Raw genomic sequence first — 13,702 nt, forward strand, 5'->3', positions numbered from 1 at the left:
TACCTTATCCACCTGCGTTGCCACTTTCAGTGACCTGTGGACCTGTACACCCAGATCCCTCTGCCCGTCGATGCACTTAAGGGTTCTGTCATTTACTGCATAATTCCTGCCTATATTAGACCTTCCCAAATGCATTACCTCGCATTTGTCTGGATTAAACTCCATCTGCCATTTCTCCGCCCAAGTCTCCAACCGATCTATATCCTGTTGTATCCTTTGACAATCCTCTTCACTTTCTGCAACTCCTCCAACCTTAGTGTCGTCTGTAAACTTACTAATTGGCCCAGTTACATTTTCCTCCAAATTGTTTATGTATACCACAAACAGCAAAGGTCCCAGCACTGATCCCTGTGGAACTCCACTAGTCACAGCTCTCTATTCAGAAAAGCACCCTTCCACTGCTACCCTCTGTCTTCTATGACCAAGCCAATTCTGTATCCATCTTGCCAGCTCACCTCTGATCCTGTGCGACTTTACCTTCTGTGCCAGTCTGCCATGAGGGACCTTGTCAAAGGCCTTACTGAAATCCATGTATATAACATCCACTGCCCTTCCATCGTCGATCATCTTTGTCACTTCCGCGAAAAACTCGATCAAGTTAGTGAGACACGACCTCCCCTTCACAAAACCATGCTGCCTCTCACTAATACGCCCATTTGCTTCCAAATGGTAGTAAATCCTGTCACGAAGAATCTTCTCCAATAATTTCCCTACCACTGACGTAAGGCTCACCGGCCTGTAATTTCCTGGATTATCCCTGCTTCCCTTCTTAAACAATGGAACAACATTGGCCATTCTCCAGTCCTCTGGGACCTCACCCGTAGCCAGTGAGGATACAAAGATTTCTGTCAAGGCCCCAGCAATCTCCTCCCTTGCTTCCCTCAGTACTCTGGGGTAGATCCCATCTGGCCCTGGGGACTTATCCACCTTAATATTCTTCAAGACGCCTAACACCTCTTTTTTGATCTCAACATGATCCAGGCTATCTACACACTCTTCCCTAGACAAATCGACTGCTGAGTCCTTCTCTTTGGTGAATACTGATGAGAAGTATTCATTTAGTACCTCTCCCATTTCTTCTGGCTCCACACACAGATTCCCACCTCTGTCCCTGAGTGGGCCCACCCTTTCCCTGGCTGCCCTCTTGCTTTTTACATATGTATAAAAGGCCTTGGGATTTTCCTTAATCCTGGTTGCCAGTGAATTTTCATGACCCCTTTTAGCCCTCCTGACTCCTTGCTTAAGTGATCTTATTGAATGGCATAGTGGGCTCAAGGTGCAGAATGGTCTACTCCCGTTCCTATTTCTTATGTTCTTATCAATTTGTGTACAGTTATCTCCTTGAGAGAGAGGGACTGAGAGACACCAGTCAGTGTACAGATATCTCCTTGAGAGAGAGGGACTGAGAGACACCAGTCAGTGTACAGATATCTCCCTGAGAGAGAGGGACTGAGAGACACCAGTCAGTGTACAGATATCTCCCTGAGAGAGAGGGACTGAGAGACACCAGTCAGTGTACAGATATCTCCCTGAGAGAGAGAGACTGAGAGACACCAGTCAGTGTATAGATATCTCGATGAGAGTGAGGGGACTGAGAGACACCAGTCAGTGTACAGATATCTTCCTGAGAGAGAGGGACTGAGAGACACCAGTCAGTGTTCAGATATCTCCCTGAGAGAGAGGGACTGAGAGACACCAGTCAGTGTACAGTTATCTCCCCGAGAGAGAGGGACTGAGATACACCAGCCAGTGTACAGATATATTCCTGAGGGAGAGGGACTGAGGAACATCAGTCACCATCCAGGACAAAGCAGCCGCTTGAGTGGCACCCCATCCACAAACATTCACTCCCTCCACCACCGACGCACAGTAGCAGCAGTGTGTGTACCATCTACAAGATGCACTGCAGGAATTCACCAAGGCTCCTTCGACAGCACCTTCCAAACCCACGACCACTACCATGTAGAAGGACAAGGGCAGCAGATAGATGGGAACACCACCACCTGGAAGTTCCCCTCCAAGCCACTCACCATCCTGACTTGGAAATATATCACTGTTGCTTCACTGTTGCTGGGTCCAAATCCTAGAACTCCGTCCCTAACAGCACTGTGGGTGTACCTACACCACAGGGACTGCAGCGGTTCAAGAAGGCGGCTCACCACCACCTTCTCAAGGGGCAATTAGGGATGGGCAATAAATGCTGGCCTAGTCAGTGAAACCCACACTGCGTGAATAAATAAAATAAACACTATCCACTTCTGTAACCCCCTGCAGCCCCTACAAACCTCCCTATCTCTCTAACCTTTTCCAGCCTCTACAATCCCCCCTATCTCTGTAACCTCCTCCAGCCCCTACAACCCTGCATATCTCTGTAACCTTCTCCAGCCTCGACAACACTCCCTATCTCTGTAACCTCCTCCAACCCCTACAAATCTCTACATCTCTGTAACCTCCTCTAGCTCCTTCAACCCTCCTCACCTCTGTAACCTCTTCTAGCCCCTACAAATCTCCTTGTCTCTATCACCTCCTCAATCCCCTAGGGCCTTCCCTATCTCTGTAACCTCCTCCAGCCCCTACAACCCTCCCTATCTCTGTAACCTCCTCTAGCCCCTACAACTCTCCTCATCCCTATAACCTCCTCCAGCTCCTACACCCCTCCCTGTCTCTGTAACCTCCTCCAGCCCCTAGAGCCCTCCCTACCTCTGTAACCTCCTCCAGCCCCTAAACCTTCCCTATCTTTGTAACCTCCTCCAGACCCTTCAACCCTCTCTATCTCTGTGACCAACTCCAGCCCCTTCAACCCTCCCTGTCTCTGTAACCTCCCCCAGCCCCTACAACCCTCCCTATCTCTGTGACCTCCTCCAGCCACTACAACCCTCCCTAACTCTGTAAACTTCTCCATCCCTTCAACCCTCCCTATCTCTGTACCCTCCTCCAGCACCTACAGCCCTCATTATCCCTGTAACCCCCTCCAACCTCGAGACCCCTCCCAACTTTGTAACGTCCTCCAGCCCCTACAACCCTCCCTATCTCTGTAACCTCCTCCAGCCCCTACAACCCTCCCTATCTCTGTAACCTCCTCCAGCTCCTACAAACCTCCCTATCTCTGTAACCTCCTCCAGCCCCGACAACCCTCCCTATCTCTGTAACCTCCTCCAGTCCCTACAATCCTCCAAATCTTTGTCAATTCAGCCAACCACTACAATCTTCCCTACCTCCGTAACCTCCTACTGCCCTCCTTATCTCTGTAACCTCCTCCAACCTACGACTCTCCGTGACCTGGGCGTTCCTTGAATTCTGGCCCCTTCAGCACCCATCACTCCACACTTGGAGTTCCTTTATCTCTGGAACCCCCTCTGTCTCTCTCTCTCTCCTCCTTCAAGAAGTCCCTTCAACCGCATTCTGTGGCCTTCTTTGGGTCTCCTGTCCCCTAACGTCTCCTTACGCCGCTCGGCGTGTCAATTTGTTCTTCATGGCTCTCCTGTGCAGCACCTTTGGATGTCTTACTTGGTACCTAGGCGCTGTGTGCATGCCCCCCTCCTCCCTGTTGAATTGGATGCTCTTGACTCTCTTCAGCAGAGGGAGAAGAAACCCCCGGATCAGCACCAGGGACAGCGGCAAAACCCCCAGGCCGAACTTCAGCACCTTGGACAGCGCTCTCCTTCCCTCAAACCAGTTCCCCACCTACCCTGGGGCTTGGCCGCTTTACAAATGCTGGTCAGGTCCCCCCTCCCTTCTCCAGGCAGAAGGGCCGGGTCCTCTGATACCTTCAGGCAGATTTGATTCAGGCAGAAGCCCCTTGGGTTGCAAAATATAACAAGAATAGACAAGAAACTTTAATTCCATTCGAATGCAACCGCCTTTCCTCAGTATGCAAAGAGCAGTGATGGAGAGACCACCTCCAGGTCCAAATGCAAAGCATTTTGCACGGATTTTGCAAACATCTGAATGCAACTCTTCACCACCCCCTCCCAATCTTTCAAAAATAAAAGGATTGAAGGTGACAGGAGCACACCAGCAATTGCCGAGGTGCTCACACTGCGAATGCAAATGCTTTAGATGTTGAATTGGAGGAATTCTATTAGGATTTTCATGTTCCCTTTTGAAGAGGAGGGGTAGGGGGAGAAAAAAAAATGTATTTTGCATCAACATCTCTGCCGGGACTCGAACCCGGACCCTCTGGATTAGAAGTCCAGCGCGCTGATCCATTGCGCCACAGAGACTGACCTGCTTTGGGTCCCCCTTCTATAGTAGAATTGCAGAGAAAATTCATGCCTGAGCCTATTGCCATCGGGATGTGGGGATGTGCAGAGAGAGAGAGAGAGAGAGAGAGACGTGCAAAAACTCTGGATCTGGATTACCAAAGCCAGCCGGGACCTGGATTTGGCAAAAAAAAGCAAAACAAGGGGAGGGTGCAAGGCAGGGTCACAGTGTTCCCTGCAGTTGCAAGAAGGGGGCCGTTCGGCCCTTCCAGTCTACACTGGCCCTCTGAAAGAGCTGAGGGATTCTCCCAGGCCAAACACTCCCTCCCCAAAGAGCCATGGCCCCATTGTCTCAGGACAGGGATACCTGGGTGTCCTGGTCCGTGAATCACATCAGCCTAGGGTGCAGGGACAGCAAGTAATGAGGAAAGTTATTATTGTTTATTGGGAGGGGGAATTGGTTATAAAAGTAGGGAGGTTCTGCTTCAGTTGTACAGGGCACTGGTGAGACCACATCTGGAGCACTGGTTACCTTATTTAAGGATGTAGATGCATTAGACACAGTTCAGAGAAGGTTTACCAGACTAATCCCAGGAATGGGTGGGTTGTCTTATGAGGGAAGGTTGGACAGGTTAGGCTTGTACCCGCTGGAGTTTCGAAGAGTGAGAGGCGACTTGATTGAAACCTTTAAGAGCCTGAGGGAGGTTTTGACCGGGTGGATGTGGAGAGGATGTTTCCTCTTGTGGGAGAATCTAGAACTCGGAGGGGGGGAGGGGGTCACTGTTTAAAAATAAGGGGTCGCCCATTTAGGACGGAGATGAGGGGAAATGTTTTCTCTCCGAGGCTGGTGAGACTTTGGAACTCTCTCCCTCAGAAGGCGATGGGAGCAGAGTCTCTGGATATTTTTAAGACAGAGGTGGATCGATTCTTGGTTAACAAGGGGGTGAAAGGTTATCGGGGGGGCGGGGGGGCGACGGGAATGTGGGGTTGAGGTGACCATCGGATCAGCCAGGATCGTATCGAATGGGGGAGCAGACTCGAGGGGCCGAGTGGCCCACTCCTGCTCCTAATAACTATGTTCCTGTGTATTTCGGTAAACACAGAGATGCAAGTCGGAGAAATTAAAATTGCAGAAAGACAGTGGGAAATGATTGGTGGAGAGGCCTGAGTGAAGCCCAGGGGATCATGCGAACAGGAGGAGGAGGGAGGCCATTTGGCCCCTTCAGGTTGCTCCCCCCCTTCAATGAGCTTCTGGCTGATCTTTGACCCCTCCCAACTCCACCTCCCCCACTGTCTCCGATTGAAGGCGCCCCTACTCAACTCAGCATGAAATGGTTGACCCCCTTATCCAGAGACTGTGACCCCACCCTCCCCCCATTGTTCTAGACTTGCCAGCCAGGGGTGGGGGTGGGGCAGGGCGGTGGGCACATTGTGGGGGGTGGAGGGTGTGGGTGAGAGATCCTCTCACCGTGAACCCTGCCAAACCCTCTGAGGAATTCACACCTCTCAATGCGATCGCCTCTCACTCGTCCAAACTCCAGAGGATACATACTCAATCTACTCCACCTCTCCTCAAAGGACAATCCCTCTCATCCCAGGAATCAATCTCCTGAACCTTTGTTGCTCTCCCTCTAAGGCAACAAAACCCTCCCTTGGATAGAGAACGAAAACTTACTCCGAGTCCAATTTTGATAGTTGTCTTGTCTCAATGAGGAGTGGGTCTGGATATTGTAGTGCACAATCCCCAGTGAGTCCTCACAATACATATCTCTGTAACCTCCTCCAGCCCCTACAACACTCCCTATCTCTGTAACCTCCTCCAGCCACTACAACCCTCCCTATCTCTGTAACCTCCTCCAGCCACTACAACCCTCCCTATCTCTGTAACCTCCTCCAGCCCTACAACCCTCCCTATCTCTGTAACCTCCTCCAGCCACTACAACCCTCCCTATCTCTGTAACCTCCTCCAGCCCCTACAACCCTCCCTATCTCTGTAACCTCCTCCAGCCACTACAACCCTATCTCTGTAACCTCCTCCAGCCACTACAACCCTCCCAATCTCTGTAACCTTCTCCAGCCCCTACAACCCTATCTCTGTAACCTCCTCCAGCCCCTACAATCCTCCCTATCTCTGTAACCACCTTCAGTCCCTACAACCCTCTCTATCTCTGTAACCTCCTCCTGCCCCTACAACCCTCCCTATCTCTGTAACTTCCTACAGCCCCGACAACCCTCACTATCTCGGTAACCTCCTCCAGCCCCTACAACCCTCCCTATCTCTGTAACTCCTCCAGCCCCTACAACAATCCCTATCTCTGTAACCTCCTCCAGCCCCTACAATCCCCCCTATCTCTGTAACCTCCTCCAGCCCCTACAACCGTCCCTATCTCTGTAACCTCCTCCAGTCCCTACAACACACCCTATCTCTGTAACCTCCTCCAGTCCCTACAACCATCATTATCTCTGTAACTTCCTCCAGCCCCTACAACACTCCCTATCTCTGTAACCTCCTCCAGCCCCTACAACACTGCATTTCTCTGTAACCTCCTCCAGCCGCTACAACCCTCCCTATCTCTGTAACCTCCTCCAGTCCCTATAACCGTCATTATCTCTGTAACCTCTTCCAGTCCCTACAACACTGCCTATCTTTGTAACCTCCTCCAGCCCCTACAACCCTCCCTATCTCTATAACCTCCTCCAGTCCCTACAACCGTCATTACCTCTGTAACCTCCTCCAGTCCCTACAACACTTCGTAACTCTGTAACCTCCTCCAGTCCCTACAACCATCCCTATCTCTGTAACCTCCTCCAGTCCCTATAACCCTCACTATCTCTGTAACCTCCTCCAGATCATACAACAGTCCTAACTCTGTAACCTCCAAAAGCCCCTACAACACTCTCTATCTCTGTAACCTCCTCCAGTCCCTACAACACTCCCAATCTCTGTAACCTCCTCCAGCTCCTACAACAGTCACTAACCTTGTAACCTCCACCAGCCCCTACAACCCTCCCTATCTCTGTAACCTCCTCCAGCCCCTACAACCCTCCATATCTCTGTAACCTCCTCCAGCCACTACAACCCTCCCTATCTCTGTAACCTCCTCCAGCCACTACAACCCTCCCTATCTCTGTAACCTCCTCCAGCCCTACAACCCTCCCTATCTCTGTAACCTCCTCCAGCCACTACAACCCTCCCTATCTCTGTAACCTCCTCCAGCCCCTACAACCCTCCCTATCTCTGTAACCTCCTCCAGCCACTACAACCCTATCTCTGTAACCTCCTCCAGCCACTACAACCCTCCCAATCTCTGTAACCTTCTCCAGCCCCTACAACCCTATCTCTGTAACCTCCTCCAGCCCCTACAATCCTCCCTATCTCTGTAACCACCTTCAGTCCCTACAACCCTCTCTATCTCTGTAACCTCCTCCTGCCCCTACAACCCTCCCTATCTCTGTAACTTCCTACAGCCCCGACAACCCTCACTATCTCGGTAACCTCCTCCAGCCCCTACAACCCTCCCTATCTCTGTAACTCCTCCAGCCCCTACAACAATCCCTATCTCTGTAACCTCCTCCAGCCCCTACAATCCCCCCTATCTCTGTAACCTCCTCCAGCCCCTACAACCGTCCCTATCTCTGTAACCTCCTCCAGTCCCTACAACACACCCTATCTCTGTAACCTCCTCCAGTCCCTACAACACACCCTATCTCTGTAACCTCCTCCAGTCCCTACAACCATCATTATCTCTGTAACTTCCTCCAGCCCCTACAACACTCCCTATCTCTGTAACCTCCTCCAGCCCCTACAACACTGCATTTCTCTGTAACCTCCTCCAGCCGCTACAACCCTCCCTATCTCTGTAACCTCCTCCAGTCCCTATAACCGTCATTATCTCTGTAACCTCTTCCAGTCCCTACAACACTGCCTATCTTTGTAACCTCCTCCAGCCCCTACAACCCTCCCTATCTCTATAACCTCCTCCAGTCCCTACAACCGTCATTACCTCTGTAACCTCCTCCAGTCCCTACAACACTTCGTAACTCTGTAACCTCCTCCAGTCCCTACAACCATCCCTATCTCTGTAACCTCCTCCAGTCCCTATAACCCTCCCTATCTCTGTAACCTCCTCCAGATCATACAACAGTCCTAACTCTGTAACCTCCAAAAGCCCCTACAACACTCTCTATCTCTGTAACCTCCTCCAGTCCCTACAACACTCCCAATCTCTGTAACCTCCTCCAGCTCCTACAACAGTCACTAACCTTGTAACCTCCACCAGCCCCTACAACCCTCCCTATCTCTGTAACCTCCTCCAGCCCCTACAACCCTCCATATCTCTGTAACTTCCTCCAGCCCCAACAACCCACCCTATCTCTGTAACCTCTTCTAGCCCCTACGACCCTCCCTATCTCTGTAACCTCCCCCAGCACCTATATCCCTCCCTATCTCTGTAACTTCCTCCAGTCCCTACCACCTTCTCTCTCTGTAACCTCCTCCAGCTCCTACAACCCTCCCTATCTCTGTAACCTCCTCCAGCCCCTACAACCCTCCCTATCTCAGTAACCTCCTCCAGCTCCCTACGACCCTCCCTAACTCTGTAACCTCCTCCAGCCCCTACAACATTCCTTATCACTGTAACCTCCTCCAGCCCCTACAGCCCTCCCTATCTCTGTAATATCCCCCAGCTCCTTCAATCCTCACTATCTCTGTAACCTCCTCCAGCCTCTACAACCCTCCTCATCTCTGTAAAATCCTCCAGCCCCTGCAACCCTCCCTATCTCTGTAACCTCCTCCAGCCCCTACAATTACCCCTTTTATGTAACCTCCTCCATCCCCTACAATCTTCCCTTTCTCTGTAACCTCCTCCAAACACTACAACACTCCCTACCCCTGTAACCTCCTCCAGTCCCTTCAACTCTCCCTATCTCTGGAACCACCTCCAACCCCTACAACTCTCCTTATCTATGTAACCACCTCCAGCTCCATCAACACTCCCTATCTCTGTAGCCTCAAGAGAATACGACCCTCCCTAACTCTGTAACCTCCTCATAACTCTATGACAGTCAATATCTCTGTAACCTCCCACGGACCCTACAACCCTCCCTAACTATGTTACTCCTCCAGACCCTACGACGCTTCCTACCTCTGTATCATCCTCCAGCCCCTACAATCCTACCTTTCCCTGTAACCGCCACCAGCCACTACAACCCTCCCTATCTCTGTAACATTCTCCAGCACCTACAACCCTCCATATCTCTGTAACCTCCTCCAGCACCAAAAGCCCACCCTATCTCTGTAACCTCTTCTAGCCCCTACATACCTCCCTATCTCTGTAACCTCCCCCAGCACCTACATCCCTCCCTATCTCTGTAACATCCTCCAGACCCTACCACCTTCTCTCTCTGCAACCTCCTCCAGCCCCTACAACCCTCCCTATCTCTGTAACCTCCTCCAGCCGCTACAACCCTCCCTATCTCTGTTACCTCCTCCAGCCCCTACAACCCTCCCTATCTCAGTAACCTCCTCCAGCCCCCTACGACCCTCCCTATCTCTGTAACCTCCTCCAGCCCCAATATACCCCCTATCTCTGTAACCTCCTCCAGCCCCGACAACTCTCCCTATCTCTGTAAACTCCTCCAGCCCCTACAATCCACCCTTTCCCTGTAACCTCCTCCAAACACTACAACACTCCCTACCTCTGAAACCTACTCTAGCCACTACAACCCTCCCTATCTCTGTAACCTCCTCCAGCCCCAACAATCCTACCTTTCCCTGTAACCACCTCCAGCCACTACAACCCTCCCTATCTCTGTAACTTCCTCCAGACCCTACCACCTTCTCTCTCTGTAACCTCCTCCAGCCCCTACAACCCTCCCTATCTCAGTAACCTCCTCCAGCCCCCTACGACCCTCCCTATCTCTGTAACCTCCTCCAGCCCCAATATACCCCCTATCTCTGTAACCTCCTCCAGCCCCGACAACTCTCCCTATCTCTGTAAACTCCTCCAGCCCCTACAATCCACCCTTTCCCTGTAACCTCCTCCAAACACTACAACACTCCCTACCTCTGAAACCTACTCTAGCCACTACAACCCTCCCTATCTCTGTAACCTCCTCCAGCCCCAACAATCCTACCTTTCCCTGTAACCGCCTCCAGCCACTACAACCCTCCCTATCTCTGTAACATCCTCCAGCCCCGACAACCCTCCATATCTCTGTAACCTCCTACAGCCCCAACAGCCCTCCCTATCTCTGTAACCTCTTCTAGCCACTACATCCCTCCCTACCTCTGTAACCTCCCCCAGCACCTACATTCCTCCCTATCTCTGTAACTTCGTCCAGTCCCTACCACCTTCTCTCTCTGTAACCTCCTCCAGCCTCTACAACCCTCTCTATCTCTGTAACCACCTCCAGCTGCTACAACCCTCCCTATCTCTATTACCTCCTCCAGCACCTACAACCCTCCCTATCTCAGTAACCTCCTCCAGCCCCCTACGACCCTCCCTATCTCTGTAACCTCCTCCAGCCCCAATATACCCCCTATCTCTGTAACCTCCTCCAGCCCCGACAACTCTGCCTATCTCTGTAAACTCCTCCAGACCCTACAATCCACCCTTTCCCTATAACCTACTCCAAACACTACAACACTCCCTACCTCTGAAACCTCCTCTAGCCACTACAACACTCCTTATCTCTGTAACCACCTCCAGCCGCTACAACCCTCCCTAACTCTATTACCTCCTCCAGCCCCCTACGACCCTCCCTATCTCTGTAACCTCCTCCAGCCCCAATATACCCTCTATCTCTGTAACCTCCTCCAGCCCCGACAACTCTGCCTATCTCTGTAAACTCCTCCAGCCCCTACAATCCACCCTTTCCCTGTAACCTACTCCAAACACTACAACACTCCCTACCTCTGAAACCTCCTCTAGCCACTAAAACCCTCCATATCTCTGTAAACTCCTCCAGACCCTACAACCCTCCCTATCTCTGTAACATCCTCCAGCCCGGACAACCCTCCCTATCTCTGTAACCACCTCCACCCCCTACATTCCTCCCTATCTCTGTAACCTCCACCAGCCCCGACAACCCTCCATATCTCCGTAGCCTCCTCCAGCCCCTACAACACTCCTTATCTCTGTAACCTCCTCCGGCACCTACAACCCTCCCTATCTCTGTAACCTCCTCCAGCCCCTACAAACCTCCCTATCTCTGTAACCTCATCCGGCCCTTACAACCCTCAGTATCTCTGTAACCTCCTCCAGCCCCTACAACCCTCCCTATCTCTGTAACTTCCTCCGGACCATACAACCCTCCCTATCTCTGAAACCTCCTCCATACCCTACAACCCTCCCTCTCTCTGCACCCTCCTCCAGCCCCACAACATTCCCTATCTCTGTAACCTCCTCCAGCCCCGACAACACTCCCTATCTCTGTAACCTCTTCTAGCCCCTACGACCCTCCCTATCTATGTAAACTCTCCCAGCACCAACATCTCTCCCTATCTCTGTAACTTCCTCCAGTCCCTACCACGTTCTCTCTCTGTAACCTCCTCCAGACCCTACAACCGTCCCTAATTCTGTAACCTCCTCCAGCCCCTACAACCCTCCCTACCTCTGTAACCTCGTCCAGCCCCAACAAGCTTCCCTATATCTGTAACCTCTTCCAGCCCCAACAACCCTCCCTATCTCTGTAACCTCCTCCAGCCCCTACAACCCTCCCTATCTCTGTAACTCCTCCAGCCCCTACAATCCACCCTTTCCCTGTAACCTCCTCCGTACCCTACAACCCTCCCTCTCTCTGTAACCTCCTCCAGCCCCTACAACCTTCCCTACCTCTGTAAACTCCTCCAGCCCCTACAACCCTCCCTATCTCTGTAACTTCCTCCAGCCCCGACAACCCTCCCTAACTCTGTAACCTCCTCCAGCCCTACAACCGTCATTATCTCTTTAACCCCGTCCAGTCCCTACAACACTCCCTAACTCTGTAACCACCTACAGCCCCTACAACCCTCCCTATCTCTGTAACCTCCTCCAGTCCCTACAACTGTCCCTATCTCTGTAAGCTCCTCCAGCCCCTACAATCCTCCTTATCTCTGTAACCTCCTCCAGCCCCTACAACCCTCCCTAGCTCTGTAACCTCCTCGAGCCCCGACAACCCTCCCGACCTCTGTAACCTCCTCCAGCCCCTACAACCCTCCCTATCTCTGTAACCTCCTCCAGCCCCTACAACCCTCCCTATCTCTGTAAAGTCCTCCGGTCCCTACAACACTCCCTATCTCTGTAACCTCCTCCGGTCCCTACAACACTCCCTATCTCTCTAACCTCCTCCAGCCCCTACAGCCCTCCCTATCTCTGTAACCTCCTGCAGCCCCTACAACCCTCCCTATCTCTGTAAACTCCTCCGATCCCTACAACACTCCTTATCTCTGTAACCTCCTCCAGCCCCTACAGCCCTCCCTATCTCTGTAACCTCCTGCAGTCCCTACAACCCTCCCTATCTCTGTAACCTCCTCCAGTCCCTACAACCCTCCCTATCTCTGTAACCTCCTCCAGCCGCGACAACCCTCCCTATCTCTGTAACCTCCTCCAGCCCCGACAACACTCCCGATCTCTGTAACCTCTTCTAGCCCCTACGACTCTCCCTATCTCTGTAAACTCTCCCAGCACCTACATCTCTCCCTATCTCTGTAACTTCCTCCAGTCCCTACCACCTTCTCTGTCTGTAACCTCCTCCAGCCCCTACAACCATCCCTATCACTGTAACGTCCTCCGGCCCCTACAACCCTCCCTATCTCCGTAACTCCTCCAGCCCCTACAATCCTCCCTTTCCCTGTAACCTCCTCCATACCCTACAACCATCCCTATCTCTGTAACCTCCTCCAGCCCCTACAAACCTCCCTATCTCTGTAACCTCCTCCAGCCCCTACAACCCTCCCTATCTCTGTAACCTCCTCCATACACTACAACCCTCCCTCTCCCAGCACCCTCCTCCAGCCCCACAACCTTCCATATCTCTGTAACCTCCTCCAGCCCCTATGACCCTCCCTATCTCTGTAAACTCTCCCAGCACCAACATCTCTCCCTATCTCTGTAACTTCCTCCAGTCCCTACCACCTTCTCTCTCTGTATCCTCCTCCAGCCCCTACAACCCTCCCTATCTCTGTAATCTCCTCCAGCCCCTACAACCCTCCCTATCTTTGTAACCTCGTTCAGCCCCATCAACCCTCCCTCTCTCTGTAACCTCCTCCAGACCCTACAACCCTCCCTATCTCTGTAACTCCTCCAGCCCCTACAATCCTCCCTTTCCCTGTAACCTCCTCCATACCCTGCAACCCTCCCTATCTCTGTAACCTCCTCCAGCCCCTACAACCATCATTCTCCGTAACTTCCTCCAGCCCCTACAACCCTCCCTATCTCTGTAAACTCCTCCACCCCCTACAACCCTCCCTACCTCTGTAAACTCCTCCAACCCCTAAAACCCTCCCTATCTCTGTAACC

General features: G+C 52.1%; 1 non-coding gene across 1 annotated transcript; it reads right to left on the minus strand.

The window, feature by feature from the left end:
- Positions 1-4,149: 4,149 nt before the first annotated feature.
- On the minus strand, positions 4,150-4,223 carry trnar-ucu (transfer RNA arginine (anticodon UCU)). The gene has a single exon. It is a non-coding gene; the product is annotated as a tRNA-Arg (tRNA).
- Between the last annotated feature and the right edge of the window lie 9,479 nt (positions 4,224-13,702).

This window comes from Cetorhinus maximus, unplaced genomic scaffold, assembly GCF_964194155.1.
Source record: "Cetorhinus maximus unplaced genomic scaffold, sCetMax3.hap1.1 HAP1_SCAFFOLD_2394, whole genome shotgun sequence".
NCBI lineage: Eukaryota > Metazoa > Chordata > Chondrichthyes > Lamniformes > Cetorhinidae > Cetorhinus > Cetorhinus maximus.